This window comes from Aythya ferina, assembly GCF_964211825.1.
Source record: "Aythya ferina genome assembly, chromosome: 1".
NCBI classification, from domain to species: domain Eukaryota; kingdom Metazoa; phylum Chordata; class Aves; order Anseriformes; family Anatidae; genus Aythya; species Aythya ferina.
In genome coordinates this window covers 104,663,548-104,680,657 of record NC_140296.1, presented here as the reverse complement: position 1 = coordinate 104,680,657, position 17,110 = coordinate 104,663,548, and the positions used below count along the sequence as shown (strand labels likewise).

Here is a 17,110-nt window from a genome sequence, read left to right as displayed (position 1 = left end):
GAGGTAGTAGTTCTCCCTCTTAGACCCTGGCTCACAGGAAACTATGGGTGTATCTCTGTGTCACTGATGGGAAATCTGACTTTCTTCCCCAGACCTGGGTGATCATTCTGTAAACAGTAAAGCAAAATGGCCAATCTTATTCCAACCATGCAGGAAGCATATAGCAAACCCAGTAATTCAGCTCACAATGATCCTGTGCTCAGACACAAGGTGATACTTAGTTACATACAACAGAACTCTTTTGATGCAAGTTAAGTCATTTACTCATGTAGAGATGACACCATTAGCAATAACTTCTCCATCAACCTTTAATGCTGAATAGGAGTCATGCAGGATAAGATACTGTAGTGAGGGCGTAGCTGTATTCCTGTTCTTGGATCAACACACACTTTTCTCAAATATGTGTCATCTATCTACCTCTACACTTGCATACTGAAAAACATAGGTATAATTCCTAGAATTTAAATTTAAGTAGATTTTTCTCTAGTTGCTCCAAACAATTTTATGATTTTCAGAAGGGAAAAGACAAACAAACAAAAAAACCCTCTAGACAACTATAGTAATGTATCTCTGGGAACATCATAGTTCCTGGCTGACAGAACATTTCATTGGTGTATAACAGGTATCTTAATGAGGTCAAGAATAGCATTTTAAAGCAAGAGGAAAAACAGAGAATTAGCTGAATTTTGTTTATGTTGACATGTACTCACATAGAAAGCATCTTTGTTTCAATTCCTTCATTGCTTTCACCTCAGTTTTATATTGTACAAGAATGTCCAAGGGTAATTTGACAGAATATAACTGATTATTCCACTGGTGTGAGTATCTTGCTATAGAGAATATGTTCTAGAAATATGGATACTGAGGGATAGCTTACTACACCTCCAATCTCAGCTACATAATTAATCTAGTAAGGTGGAAAAACAGACTTAATAAGTACAAGGTACAGAGAATAATTTAGAAAAAATAGCCACCACTACTAGTGTACATGGAGGCCCTAAGCTTGAGTCACTTAAAATGATGCTGGATTTATACAGGTTTAATGTTGCAAACATTTTACATTTTAAACTCCCATTAAGGTTAAAGAGTATTGCACATAGAAGGTGATTCTGAGATCTCTTAAAAGATACACAATAAAGAATTACCATTTAATAACTTAATAATGATTTAGGCAACCTCACAAGACCTTCCCAACTCTAGTTTCTACAAGCCAAATCCTGAGAAGTGCTGAATGCCTGTGGAACACTTAGAAGACACAGGTGTTGAGGCATTATTTATGACGTTACGTACACTCACCTATAAAAAATTAGTATCAATGAACGCCAAAAGTACAATACAGAGGCCTATACTGCTACTACTTCCTGGTGGGATAGTATGAAAATATGCAGTTATTGCTGAGATTAGTACCCAGACTACTATCTAGACGTTTGCCAATATGATTGATCAGATTTAGGACAACTATGAAAAATATTTAATCCTAACTGAAGTTATGGGTTAAAACCCCTAACCAAGCCTCCTACACATGAAATATTCTTTTGGGGAACATTTTTAAGGATTTATGATTTCTGAATTTTTGAAATTCAGCTCAACTAAATCACTCTAAGCTTTATGTAAACAGGATTATTATCTGGAATCATGATCCAGAAAAGGTGCAAGAAGTGTAGTATCAATATTTATAACTGGAATGCTCCAAAAGTTTCTTAAACTTTTTCAAAAGACTGTAGAACTTCCTATTTCATCATTAAGAATGCCTTCCAGAAACTATGACATTAACTATGGAACGTGAAGTTTATTTCATGACACTGAAAAAGTAAAATAAGGGAAAATAGCGAATATGCAATGATTAATTTAAAGCGTACCTTGTTGTTTTTACAGACAGTGTGCTTATGCTATATGTACATGGTCAATTTAGTTTCAAACTTCATTTTCATCACCAAAGTAAATTATATTTTTAGGAAAAAAATGTTATGTTCTAGCATATTTTTAAATAATTAACATTTTGTTTTCTAAAGAAAGATTTCATGGATCAACTCTTGCATGTGTTTGTATGCAAGTTTCCTACATTTTGCATTGCTGAATAATTGAGAACATTAGCTCCCAAACCATGAAAAATTCATTTTAACATGATGTATTATTAATCAATTTAATTTAAAGTGATCTGAAAAGTTCCACTTTCAGTTATGGTGCTTGAAGATATGTTTAGACAGTGGTTTGGTTTGTATTTTAGCACTTTGTGTAACTCTTTCTGATCTGATACACTTCTTAAAGTGAGTCATACTGCATACACATGATAATGGATAAGATGGATAAAAGAAAACCCGTTGACATAATTTATTTGGATTTCCAGTTTTGGATTCAAAATTCTTTTGACAAGGTCTCACATAGAAAACCACTGCAAATTTAAGTAGTTGGAGGATAAATTATTTGAAATGATCAAAAAAATTTTCATCAGACAGAAAAGAATGCACTTTTGAAATTATTATTTATACTGTAGAAAGATACCATTGATATGTTCCACAGTGTTTCATCCAGTCTTTTAGTTAATGTTTACTAATATTTTACTACAAAATAATCACACACACAAAAATAAAATAAAATAAAATAAAATAAAATAAAATAAAATAAAATAAAATAAAATAAAATAAAATAAAATAAATAAATGGAAAATAGTGGCTACTATTTTAATTAAAAAATAAATGAATTATTTTGGAAAGGAAAATATTTGTTTATATTGGATAAATATGTATTTAGTTTTCATTCACTACGTTTTTCTGGACGTTTACCTGCACTTTAATGCAAACTGAAAAGTGAGATTTGAGTGATATGGAAACTTCTGTGACTCAGACTTCTTCCTCCTTATTTTACGAAAAATGGCTGGGTACTGAAGTCTATACTTACTCTGTCAGATGTGGTAATTATTTCATCTGGCCACAAATAGAAATCCTTAAAATACAGGCTAATAATCAAGAACTGCTGATGAATGATGGAAATATTTATAGATGCTGTGAAGTTACGCAGTTTTATCAGGATCAAATATTACTATAGACTTCATGTAAAACTCAAGTTTATTAAAAAAAAAAAAAAAAAAAAAAGTCAGTACCGATACAGAGACGGTAACAAATATTTGGATGTAAAAGCCTGAAACTCTTCTCTTTGTATCGACATACCTCCATAAACAGGAATGAGGTCTGCTAAATATGAAGTCAGAAAAACTTGAAAAAACACCCTGTGTGGTGAATACCATAAAGAATAATGAAAGACCTTGTCAGCCAGTGAATTCTCACTGGAACAAAACATGATCTCTGCCGCACCTAACTCAAATGGACAGTGGCTGAGAGGAGGCAACATGAATAGCCCAGGGCATGAATGAACTCTGCTGCAAAGAATAAATGAAAAGACTGGGATAATTTTGCTTAGAAAGGAGTTAAAGTGCACAGACAAAACAGAAAGACTTTAAATAATACATACTGATGAAAGAATATGAACTGCTGGTCTTCTGAATTTGTGGCTCTTAGAAAATGTTTTCCTTTTTAAAGGAAATTTTAATGTTAGATATTCAAGACCACAAAAAGACTAATCCAATCTATGTAAATTATAGTCAAATGGTATAATCACCCTCCTTCAGGAAGGGGCTCAGGCAAGATTAAAAGATGCACAACGTTAAAATATTTATACAAATAGGTTGGGAAAATTTTCATCAAAAAACTGGTAGCCTATCACAATAACTTCATTAATTAAATCATTAAACAATTTAAAATTTCATGCTTGCATGTCTGCTCAAAGTTTGGACAAGGTGGGGTGTGCTTGGAAGAGGAGGTACCTGTGCTAGTGAGGAGCCCTGCCAGTGGGTCTATCTCCACAGCGATGTGGCTGATGAGGCTTCAGTGTGAGCTGAAAGCACTGGCAAGTGATCAGAGTTGGGAAAATTACTTTGAGGAAGTTTTGTTGCAAAAACAATGGGGCTGTGAGCCAGAAAACTGCCCCTCAAGGCAGTCCCTCCTTCAGTCAAAGACTGATTCCTCTCAGCTTTGTACCTTCTTAAAATAAACATGCTGGCATCAAACACACCCAACTTGTCACATCTTTCCTCCTAACAGAAATAACTTAGCAGGCCCCAAGCTTTCACTAGCTGCTTGTATTAAAAAGAAGAAGAACATATGGATATAAAATATGTGCTATAGATGGAAAACTGGAGTAGACTAAGTGACTTGTCAAAGGAAAATATCAGAGTACCTCGAGTATTCCACACAGGAGGTGCTCCTGAGTTTTGTCCCCATTTCTAGGAATGACAAGACCTCACAATCTGTGAGGGATGGTCATAATTCCCACAACCTCATTATCCTTTTTTGTCTCTCTGGATTTTCCAACTTCACCCAACAGAACTGTAAGGCCACAGAAATAGAAGAGCTACAAACCAGATCTTGAGTGCAAATTCTTTTGCCTTTCCTTATACTCTTTCTCCTTTTGCTCTTCAAAAGATGTAGAGATACCCAGAATCTGGGGAAATGTTTCAGTTTAGATGTCTAAAAGTGAGCTTTCTGAAGCAGCGGATATGTCTCAAAGCTTAGCAGCTGTATAGCTTCAGTGGGTATTTAGCACCTGCTTCATCTAAGATTTGGGGTCACCTTTCATTTTTTTCCTGTTTTTGACACAGAGATGAAATACAACAGACTAGTGCTTTAATAAAAATAATGGGTATTAGCCTTATAGTAAAGTGTCAAAGGCCTGTGGTTATAAAAAACAATATGAGGCAAATACACTTTCCATGATTCATATGTTCATAGTACTGTGTTCCCCACAAAAGTAAAACAGTTGAACGGCAGCTCCACACAAGGCAAATTTAAGTTAATCTCATTGCCTGTTTTGCAACTTTGTGTACATATTTGCAAGTTACTTAAACATCACTTTAAAATAAAGTCCTGCATTGTGTAAAAATACAGTGAGCTCAATGTTGAAATATTTCCACAAGCACCTTAGGTATACAAGCCCATGTCTGAGAAAGTATTACATGACATACCCTGGTGTTCTTTGCAAAGGTATACCATTTTCCTAGATTAAATATAACTGAAACTTGTGCTGCTCCAAGTCACAGTATTTGTATCTATTGGAAAACTCAGCTTCTCCTCTCTTATTTTGTCGTAATTTGGTAGAAATACAACCAGATGACACTATGATGTTTTTAAACACATGATGTTTAAAAAGTATAACAGTAAGATAGAATTACATTTATAAAGTTACCTATTAGTGAAATAGTACAAAATGCCCACTGATACAAATTCTTCACTTAGTACCATGAAAAATAATGTTGTATAATGATGCATGATAAGCTTTCTACTGCCCAGGGCTGTCATAACTTTTACATTGCCAAAAAAAAAAAAAAAAAAAAAAAAACAAACTGCAGCATTTTAATTATATTGCTGTAATCCCTACCACAATATATACTAAAAATATGAATACAGACACATGCTTTTTTTCAGAGAAACAAAGCATCCCTTTCTCAAGAAAAAATTCTCCAATTTTAATTCGGTGAGACAAGACAGATTATTTCCTGGTTTTTACCAAAAATCTGTTAGATTATGTCCTTATAGTCATTTTATATCCTTACTTCACTACACTGTGAAATAAACATCATTTCTGATTTATTCTTGTATTTCATTTGAGAAAACTAGTAGATTGGAGTCTGCTGCTGTTCATCATTACCCACAGATGACCTTGCAGGCTTCTGTGTCTGAAAAAGTGTGCTAACATAGTAGGCTGGGATTTATTTTTAGCAATACCATAACACAGCCACAATCTACTGGGAATTCTAGGACTACGAAACAGAAAGCACTCCAGAGTTGAAGGGACTATTGAAAGAAAGCTTTACAACCTATTAAGTATTTTCCTTTTGGAGACCTTGTTGGGATCCTCCATACTGAAAAATGCCTCTGTTAAAGTTAAGCTGCTTAGCAAGACTCTACCTTATTTGTCACAGTCTGTCTGTCCAAAATACTGCAGTAGAGATGCTCTCAGAGCAGGAAATAAATCAAGTGTTGATCTGAGAAAGACTTTCATGAATACCTCCACCTCTTCTGTTGTCCCACCTCCTTTTCCTTTGGAATAAAAATCTGTCAGGTAGCATCCAATCTACAAGGCCTTCAGTTCTCCTCGTAGCATACCCTGAGAATAGTCATGACCCAGAGACTTGAGAGACAAGACATGTCCTTTCAGCAGTCAGGCATATTTAAAGCTAACAGGCTCTTTAGCAAGTGTGAGCACCAGAACTGAGCTAGAGCTTGTCATTCCAGCTCCTCACCTAGTCATCACCAGCAGCAGTAAGAGGAATGATGTGCTAATCCTTTACCTACAATCCCAGAAAAGTTTACATTTCCAAATTTACGCAATCTTCTTAAAACCTCAATTACTTCCTTTCCTCCCTAAAGAACTGCTCCTAAACTGTACTATAAAAAAAGATTACAATAGAAGAGAATACAAGAATAGGCTGTAGCAGCTGAAAACAAAGACCTATGCAGCCTAGCATCCTCTGTGGGGAAGACAGCCAGTAATAAGTTCCCATGAGAAAAGATCAAGACTATAACTTAAACACACACCCAAACACACTCTCCTGGTGTCCAGTGATGTGTGGCTGCAATGAAGCAGCACAGGGACTCATGGCAAAACAACAGGAGAGAAGATAGAGAAGGTGAAGCGATGAGAAACTTCACTTCCACCATAATAGCCACTGTACACTTTGTCTTATGGCCCCCAAACCCTTCTTAAAACATATTCTTATCCTTAGCCAAGAAGAAACAAAAAAATAAAATGGTGATTTGCCTACAGTATGGCAGATTTCCCATCAGGTTTTCCAAATAAGAATTGTTTTGTTTCTCTATAAAGAAACTTTGTGCCATTTATAGAATAACTTAATTTTCCTCCTAAATTCCACCAGTATTAGTTGTAGCATTGTCTTCTACTTTTTCTTACTTTTTCTACTTTTAATAAGCACATGTGAAAGCTGGGAACTTATTTTTCAAAAAGATGACTCTTTCTCTCCACCATCCAGAATGGACATTTTCACACATCATTTATGAATAGAAGTATGATACATATCATACAAATCAATGTAAGAAAAAGAGGTTTTCAGGAATGTAGAAGTGTTAAGGATTTTTTTTTTTCTTTTTACTATAAGAGTTTGTACTTATTATATTACTCCTCCCTAATATATCCTAATGCACAATATATATTATATCCTTATGTTATCAAATGGGATTCACCTCCTCTTTCAGTTATTTAAGTTAGATATCTAAGCTAAATTAGCTTTCTGAGTTCTTCTTCTATTTTTATTTATATATTTTTTTTTCTTCAGTGGGGAACATCTCTAGATGGGGTTCACCCTGAGAGGTACAGGGGAGAGGTGAGTGCCCACTGGCAATACAGGGAGCCTAGATGCGTTAGACATCTATTTTTCAGATGGCAAAAATCAAAGGAGATCAATCCTCCATGGTGTCAGGTAGACAAAGCTTGATGGCTAAAATCCTTGTAGAGTCACAGCCATGGCAAGGTGCGCGTGAGTCAGTGACATAACGAATCCTAGATGGGATTCTGCCAGGGATAAAAAAAGTGTCTGCAAGCTGACATAAGTCATAGCTAGAACATCCTACAGCATGTTCTTTATTATTAAATATTTGAGCACTTAGCATGAAGACCCTCAGGAATTACCTGTTTCTGGCTTTTGCCCACCACAGCCTCTAGGAGCCTCAAATCAACTGGCATCACTCACAAACACCTTCAGATTTCCATCACCTTCTTCACTGAATTCACACTAAACAGTGCTGTTGCACTACGATTTATGTAGTGCTCTCTGTAAAACAACACTAACCTAAATCATAATTCTAGTTACAGTTTCTCCCATGAAGTTCAGATTAGCACTGGCTGTAGTACTAGCTGCAAATTGCCCAATGAAAGGTGAATGGTGAGAGTATCCCAAGCTACCTCCTTTCCTGGGGAATCTACTTGATGCCAGTTATTCACCAGATATGTAGTCAAAGTGATTCATAGAAGTTCCCAATATTGTTCCTCTTTGCCACACTACCACATATCACTGTCAACTACATATAACACATAGAGCTGTATTTTTTATTCTTCAAATTATTAGGAAAAAAAAAAGAAGTTGAATCCCAGGTGTACAGGATTCTCAAAAGTGATAAGACATATTGAAAAATAATCTCAATAGCACTTTTCAAAATAAGAAAAAAGCAGTAATGCAATGTTAATCTTAGGCTAGTATCAACAATTCTCTAGCCTTGAAAGACATCTGACTTAGACTAGATACTGTAAGACCTTCTCATTGTTACAAGCAAATCATTTTCAAATTCTGTGAAACTCACCATTCTCACTAAGAAATCTTCTTAAGAATGCACAAGAATAAATACACTAATTCTTGACATTTTTTATGTGCCAAAAGCAATATTTAGGACACAGGCTAAGCTATTTTGGATTCAGCAGGTGTTTCTATTGGAACTAAATTACAAGAGTAGATTCTATTACTCCGTATACAAAATTGTATTAAGAAATTTCGTCCTTTCATTCCATTTTTTTCCTTTTGCATTTTTTTTCCTAGAGGAAAACTTCTATCATCTGACAACACAATGGGAATGTAATCCCAAGATGGAAAAAAAAAAAAAAAAAAAAAAAAAAAAAAGAGTATTTTCTATGCAGCTGTCCCTTGATAGGTGTAAACTCCTAAAATAACTGTTCATGAAGCATAAACATTTTTATACCCAACTAAACCTTCTTCTTAAGCATATAAAAGCTTTTACGTAACAGATTTAAGGACAGAAAGATACCCTGTTCTATGGAATTGCTTAAAAATACTTATAGCAGAGGAGGAAAAAAACAATGTGCATTTCAGAAGATAATTGTTGGTAATAAGGGAAAGGATCACTTCACGGTTTCTTCCAAATAAAGACTATGCAGCTGAATGCAGAGCAAAATGTTTCCAGTTGGATTTACCAAACAGTGCACTGTGCATTACTTAGTGACTCAGCAGCTCAGGACAATCACCTGAGACTTGTTAAGCCTAGTAATAGCAAGATTTGGTTTCGTTTGGTTTTCTAATGCCATCATTAGCTTTCTGGTCTCCCCTATGTACCAGTGTTCAGAATATTAAAGAATCACTGAATGATTGAGGGTGGGAGGATGCTCTGGAGATTATCTAGTCCAACTTCCCTGCTCAAGAAGGGTTCCCCAAAGCATATCACCCAGGATTATGTCAAAACAGCCTTTGAATACTTTCAGGGAAGGAGACTCCACAACCTCTCTGGGAAACCTGCTCCAGTGCTCTGTCATCCTCACAGTAAAGGTTTTCCTAATGTTTAGGTGTAATTTTCTGTGTTGCAGTTTGTGCCCATTGTCTCTTGTCCTGTCACTGGGCACCGCTGAGGAGAGCCCATCCTCTTGACACACTCGCTTCAGATACCCATGCACTTTGATCAGATCACCCCTGAGACTTCTCTTCTTGAGGCTGAACAGGCTCTCCTTCAGCCTCTCATTATATGAGAGATGCTACAGTCCCTTAATCATTTTTTTCTGTTCTGGGCCCCTCAGTTCAAGAAGGGAACTGCCTGAGAGAGTCCAGCGCAGAGCCTCAAGGATGATTAAGGGAGTAGAGCCTCTCCCCTATGAGGAAAGGTTGAGGGTGCTGGGTCTCTTAGCTTGGAGAAGAGGAGACTGAGGGGTGACCAAATTAATTTTTATAAAAAGGTATTGGATGAGTGTCAGGAGAACAGAGACAGGCTCTTCTCGGTGGCATACAATGATAGGACAAGGGGCAATGGGTGCAAGCTGGAACATAGGAGGTTCCACTTAAATATGAGACAAAACTTTTTTACGATGAGGGTGACAGAGCACTGGAACAGGCTGCCTGGGGGGTTGTGGAGTCTCCTTCTCTGGAGACTTTCAAAACCCACCTGGACACATTCCTGTGTAACGTGATCTAGGTGTTCCTTCTCCGACAGGGGGATTGGACTAGATGATCTTTCAAGGTCCCTTCCAGTCCATAACATTCTGTGATTCTATGATTTTAGTTGATTTTAGTAACCCTTCATTGGACTCACTCCAGGAGCTTCATGTCTAGAAACCTCAAAGCTGGAAACCTTCTATTACAATAGCTCTCAGATTTCTATCACTTCCTCATTCCTTCCCTATAGCAAAGATAAAATGAAGTACAATCACTTTTTCAATTTTGAACACAGTTGTTTACTGTAAGATGAAATAAAAATAAATGGAAAGACAGGCTCTGTCCAAATTCAGCTTTGCAAGAAGCAGATATAAATCTAATTGAAATCGCTGAACTATTCATATTTTAAGTCCATGGAGAAGAAAATGTAATAAACTAACCACAGGAATCTTAATTTATTAGAGAGAGCTCACCAATTCCACGTGAAGGTTATATAAAGAAATTCTAATTGGCCACAGTACATTTTACTTGCAGATAACATGTTAATTGTTTTGATGTTTACTGTTTAGCCTGATGCAATAAGATTAAGTTTGGAGATTGTTTGGAAGTCCAGAGTCTTCCCAGGTTTAAGTTGTAATACATTTTATGTATACAACTATGAATAAAAGACTGTAATACTTGTCTGACTGAGTCCATTTTTAATGCATTTTTATCTACAAACTTGCACACACACAGACAAACCTTTATGTATAAATGATGCGATCCTCCAGCGCTACTGGCAGAATGAATACACTGATGCAGTTTTAGCTCTGCAGAGGTTGTGGAAGATGTGATGTACAGATAATGTTTTATATTTTTTCTTTTCTCTGATTCCAAACTATTGTTTCAAACAGTAGTTCCCCAAAAGATTTTACTCATATAGCAGAGATTAGTTTACAAAGGAGAAGTGATTCTAAAGGAACTATCACATAAAATTTCATGCATCTTTCACCAATTTGGGAATAACCTACTCAACATTCCTTTAAAATGCTAATCCAAATGTAGGAACTGCTACTTTGTTTGCTACATTATAGACATCTAAATAAAAAAAAAGGCTTGGTTTCTGAGCTATATTGTTAGGATAGCTATTGAACTAAGTAGCTATTGATATATGTGACACAAAAAAGCTATCACTAGCATAACACCTGGGCATGCATCAAAAAAAAAAATAAAAAAAATAAATCCGGGTCTTTCCAGTTCTCCCAAATTGGGATCGTAGGTGAATATGAATACCAGAGGCACAGCGTAAGAAGCAAAGCTCTGTGCATATTGCTACTGAGCAATTAATTTATCTATACCTCCTTGGGCTACCAGAATGCCCAGTGAGACATTATATATTTTCACTTATTATGGAAAAGGTAACCATAGTTCCAGGACTTTGACCTCAAAGTGATATCTATAGGTAATTCTCTGCCTTCAGGTCTTCTCCAGAGAATGAGATTCATCTATGTAAAAGCTGAATTATAGTGTTTAGATTTTCTTCCATTTTCTTCCAGATGATCTAAAGGTAATGCTTTAAAACTGAAGTCCTCCCTCAAGAGAATCTCAGCTGAAAATACACTGTGTCAAACCACAAATGGCACTTTTGAGCTGCTGAGGCCCTGACACATCTGTTACAGAGATCTCTCCACAAAGCCAAAAATCTCCCTAGAATATGCTTAAGCACATTTTTGAATCTAGCTCAGCACTGCAGGCTGCTGAGTCTATTTGGGTACCATGTTTGGGAGAGCCTGGCTACTCACTTTGCAGTTCCTTCAGGGGAGGAAACCTGCTGATTTGCAGTGGGGAAACAGAAGCAGAGGTGGAGATAAACAGCTTTGCCACACAGCTGACATCCTCAGCAGAGCCATCTTTTGGGCTCTTCTCAAACAGAAATGAAAGAGAATGAGTTCTACTGAAGTACTTAACAATTCTGTACGACCACTTTTCACATCATATTTTCACACTTGATAGTCAACGTTTTCCAAAGCCTTCTAACAGAGAGGGGTGCAAATTTCTATAAATGGCCAGTGAATAACAAAATCTCACTGTATACTAATATACCTAATATTCTAAAATACCAAAAAATTGAAGGTTTAATATACTTCTGTGATCTAAAATTACTGCATCTCTGTAGTTGTACACTACTTTACAGTTTACCATCAAATCTTTCAAACTAATCCCACCTGCTCATTTTCTAATGCAGCAAATCTGAAAAATTTTTAATCTGTAAATTTCAAGTGTTACAGAGCTGATCAAAAAACAGAGGAGATATTGCAAGAAATAAAGAGTTTCCCAGTGCTCTGTTAGGATCCTTTTTTTCCAATCCATGTTACCCAATCTGTTAATCTAAATGTGCATTTCCATTATTAATAGAACAAACACAACAAAGATATGTGAATAAAACATATATCTCATGTTTTTTTTTCATTTCTCATCAATCAGATGTTGAAGAAATTTAGCATACCATAAAATTTGTCTGCATATTTATTAATTGCTAACCTTTGTAAGGTATATATGAGAATATAAGAATATAAGTAATATGTTTCCATATATAAGCTAAAGGAAGGTTCTGAGACCTTATCTCACTAAATCTCAAAAAAAACTCAGCTGAAGACATTGAAAGAAACCACATTTGTGTAGGTCCAAATACAGGACCTACACTGACTGCAGTGAAATTGGTGGATAATTTTATTTAGAACAGTTTAGTCATCCAGTCACATAATTTCTCTCACTATTAGTTCCCTGACTGTAACACCACTAAGCAGCTTTTTACCATGTAATTTTCTTTTATTGCCTTGATAAAAATAAAGACTGTCATAATATACTCTTGCTCTCTGAAAATATATGGCATTAAAAGAAAAAATGAAAGCCTCATAAACACAGCACAGTGAAGCAGAAGCTTAAGGTCATGATTAGTGAGTGACATTAGTAGGTATACCTTAAAAAATTGGTATTTTTACTGCTGAGCAATACATTACACTCTTCTAAACTCATCACTTTTAAGTTTTAAAATATTACAAAGAAATTAAACTGAATTAGGTTAAATCAATATCCTTTTAATAAGAATTCTTTGTAGTTCTAAATTTCTAAGCTTTACATATTCCAATAGTTCATGTTAAATGGAGATTTGACATTTTGCCAGTGAAAGTTTCATTAAATCACTAGTAGGAGAATCATGATTATCTCATATTACCTCAGTGCAATGATATAATATGTCTGGTGCTTTTAAAGACGAGAGACAGACAAACTGGAGAAAAAAGTTTCTACCACACCATAAACAAAGTGTAGATATTTATAGCTTCTTTAAAATGGAATTTCTCAAATGGAAATTATTTTTTCTATTTGCTTTCCTTTTATTAATGTTATCTTTTTTCCCACATTTGTATAAAATTTTTGACCCAGCTCAGTATTGTACTGATTGTGTTTCCAATTAAGTCAAATTTGAAGAGCGCGGAGAGCTTTTTCCTGAGCCTCAATTATTAGCAAAATCTCATTTCATCATCTAAAGTTCATCACTTATTACTTGCTTTTGCTACTAGAGATTTTGTCTTTGAGATCCAAAATTTTCATGCACAGGAAAATCCTTCTTTGCTACTAACATTCTTGCTTTCTTCTAGCAAGATCCTGTTGTATGAATTCTGAGTGTAGTCCCTCTGGTGGGGATGGCAGCTGAGGACATGGAAGACTGAAGTGGGTATCTTTCCTCTGGTTCTGACTTCCCATACAATCCTAGGCCAATCACTCCATCTCCCCATCTCAGTACATTAAATATATGTACCAACAACTTGGAAGAGTTGTGAAGATAAATACAGCAAGAACATTCAAGGCACGATAAATTTAGATGAAGCTAGCTACAGTTCCTCTGTGCTTATAAAAGATAAATAAGATATACAGATTGTTGAATAACATGCTGCATATTCCTTCTAAAAGTTAAGCAAATTACTATATTCTTCCTCTGGCTGCTATTTGAGATAACAAACTGGTAACATCTGTGTGTTTCTTTGGATGCAGTTGTAAAATACAGACTGAGTAATGATCATCAGAAAAGGTACTTGGTGAGAGTATGGAAATTAACATCATATGAATCTGTAGATATTAAAAGAAAATGAACTTTAAACTTAAAAAAAAAAAAAAATCTGTTTCCATGGAAAAACCTACATTCTTAAAATTATTTATAAATAGTCAGGACATAATGAATACCCTAGCATTCCATCAGAAATTCATGATATTCTAAAATGTAAATCTCAAAATCATGAATAATTTGTATGTAGGGATATTACTACAAAGTTGTTATTTACAGCGATTTTTGACATATCATTTTGAATTACAAATGAGATAAATGGTAAGCTCTTTTTGCCTTTTTGCAAACAGAAAAGACTTGAATGAACATAAAGTGATCATGAACAGTGTGATCAACTGCTCAAGAGTACATCCATGGAGCTAGCAGAAACATGGACTGTCTGTTCCACAGGAAATTCAGCCAAAGCAGGTTTGTTTTCATTCCAGGCTTTAGGGTTACTATAGGGTATATCCTGACAGAAAGCATTTTTCAAAGTTAATCAGGATTTTTTCAACAAGCTAACATGCATTCACAACCCAAAGAGGTCTGTTTCTACTCTTCAGGGAAATATTTCTAACCATATACCCATGCTATCACTAAATGTCACTTCGCCAACTAAGAACTTGGTGAAACCTGACTTTCTCCTAGTGGGCATTGATTGTGTTGATATTCCAAATGGAAATATTCCTGTTGACTTCACACATCTAATGTCACTTTAAAGTATAATATTCATTTAGCAACAATGAAATTAGAGAATATATCAGCCTTTAAAAACAAAAAGACTGAAGGTTGACAGGCCCAGTGACTCAAAAATATAAACTTTACTTCAGGAAGCCTTATTTGTGCTTCCACTTACTTCCACTATGAAGTAATTTTTAACAACAGAAGCTCCAAGATCCAAGTGCTAGACACTTCAAAACTATGTTGAATAGATATTGATACTGACAGAACAAGTTTATTTCATAGAATCATAGAAGGTTGTGAAAAATCTCCAAGATCATCTGGTCCAATCATCCCCCTACCACCAATATCAGCCACTAAACCTAATATTAGCCACCATGTCCCTAAGTATCACATTCGATTTGTCCTTAAATACCCCCAGGGACAGTGACTCCACCACCTTCCTGGACAACCTATTCCAATGCCTACTTCTGAGAAGAAATTTTATCCTAATTTCCAACCTGAACCTCCACTGGTGCTACTTGAGGTCATTCTCTCTAGTCCTACTGCTAGTTATCTGTGAGAAGAGGTTGATCCCAAGCTCCCCACACCTTCCTTTCAGATAGCTGTAGAGAGCAATGAGGTCTCTCCTGAGCCTCCTCTTCTCCAGGCTAAACAACCCCAGTGCCCTCAGCTGCTCCTCACAGGATTTGTGTTGCAGGCCCTTCACCAGCTTCATAGCCCTGCTCTGGACATGCTCCAGGGCCTCGATGTCCTCCCTGTACTGAGGGACCCAAAGCTGAATGCAGTACTCAAGGTGCGACCTCACCAGAGCTGAGTACGGGGGGATGATCACCTCCCTGGTCCTGCTGGCTACGCTATTCAATATTTCTAATTTCTAACAGTTCTCACAGACTTTTATACTTTGAATTGAGAATGCCAAAAGAAAAATCAGAGTAAAAAATTCTAAAATTACTAGCAAAGCTTTCATGAATCTTATGCTCAGTTAATTTATACACAGGCAAGTTTCTTATATTTTTAATGAGAAAAGGGAGAGGGAGACTGAAATGTTTGCCAATGTATAATAGTTAAGAAATGTATTTTCAGGCTTATTAATACACATAAGCCCAATCACTCTTCCAAACAATAAGATTTGTACAGGTGTCTAAACAGGATTACTAATAAGCCAGTCAAGTTTATTATTCACCCTTACTGTGTGAAAAAAAAAATGAGTTTGTAAGCCATGGAGCTGCAAAAAAAATGACACAACACAAAACCTGAGATCCTCAGGAGACTATTATCCAAATAATCTTACTCTGGAGAAAGACTGTGCAGTAATGTAGCTTGGAGGGGTAACATCAATTTTCTAACAAGTAATTAAGATTTGCATTATTAATGCCATGGATATTCTTGCAAATTATGCCTGAATATATGCAGATTAAAAAAATAATAATAATAACTATGCTGTCATTTTTAAGTCTTTCTAATAAAACTATAGATAAGAGCAATGCTGAGCTGACCGTCTCAGATAGTTAATTTTAATCATTAATGCTTCTAAACTGACCAGGTTTCTGAGTGCAGCTTTAGACTGTTATATAGAACTGGGGAGCTTAACTTTCTACTGGATGCTTAATACACAGATATTTGAAATAACTTTGAAATAAAGTGAAATTTAGTCCATTAAAAAAAATAATATTAATGTTTAAATCTCTTCTAGATCATCATCAGCTTCATCATGTTATTTGGTATAAACAAGTTAGGAATGGTTATTCTTAGTTGGGGCTGAATGCAGGCAAATAAATTTTACCCACCTTTGATTCACACAGCCTAACATTTACACGCTTTGACCTAATTAAGCTAAACACCAAATAGCTGAGTTGCCAAAAATAACCTTGTAAATCTACCAGTGCACCACCATTTCAGTGATATTGAAAGGGGCTGAAACGCAACAAATTCCTACCTTATTTTTGGTAAAAGAAAACTTTTGCATCCTTGGAAATTGTAGATGATTTTTTTTTCCTGATAGATTTATCATGTCTCATTGCATTTTTCAAAGAAAGTGCACATACACACACAAGAAACAGTCACTTTGCTCTTCCCTGGAAAGTAAAAGAACACAGTCTAAGTGAGCAGAATTTTCAAAGCATTTCCTGTGCGTCATCCCCCAAAAGTGAGTAAGAAAAAAGCAAGCAAAGACAGGCAAGGTTGTGGGTGACTATTTTAGGATACAACAGATTCAAAAATTTATACAACTTTTGCATTCAGTTGATTGAATAAAACTCCTGGAAAGCCTACTTATAGATGTAAATTTCTGTTTTAAGCCTGTCTAAAGATCAGGCCATGTTTAACTGGTCACTGAGCTTGAGAAGATTTACAAGTCAATTCCCATGCCCATGTATACATAGATGCATTATATCTGTGTATACATGGAT

General features: G+C 35.6%; 1 protein-coding gene across 1 annotated transcript in view; it reads right to left on the bottom strand.

Annotated features, from left to right (window-relative positions):
- The window catches only part of ROBO2 (roundabout guidance receptor 2), an 897,160-nt gene extending 880,504 nt beyond the window's left edge, over positions 1-16,656 (bottom strand). The window contains exon 1 of the mRNA XM_084538901.1: positions 16,639-16,656. The gene's annotated coding sequence lies outside the window, so the exon portion shown is untranslated. The remainder of the gene's footprint in view (positions 1-16,638) is intronic.
- Between the last annotated feature and the right edge of the window lie 454 nt (positions 16,657-17,110).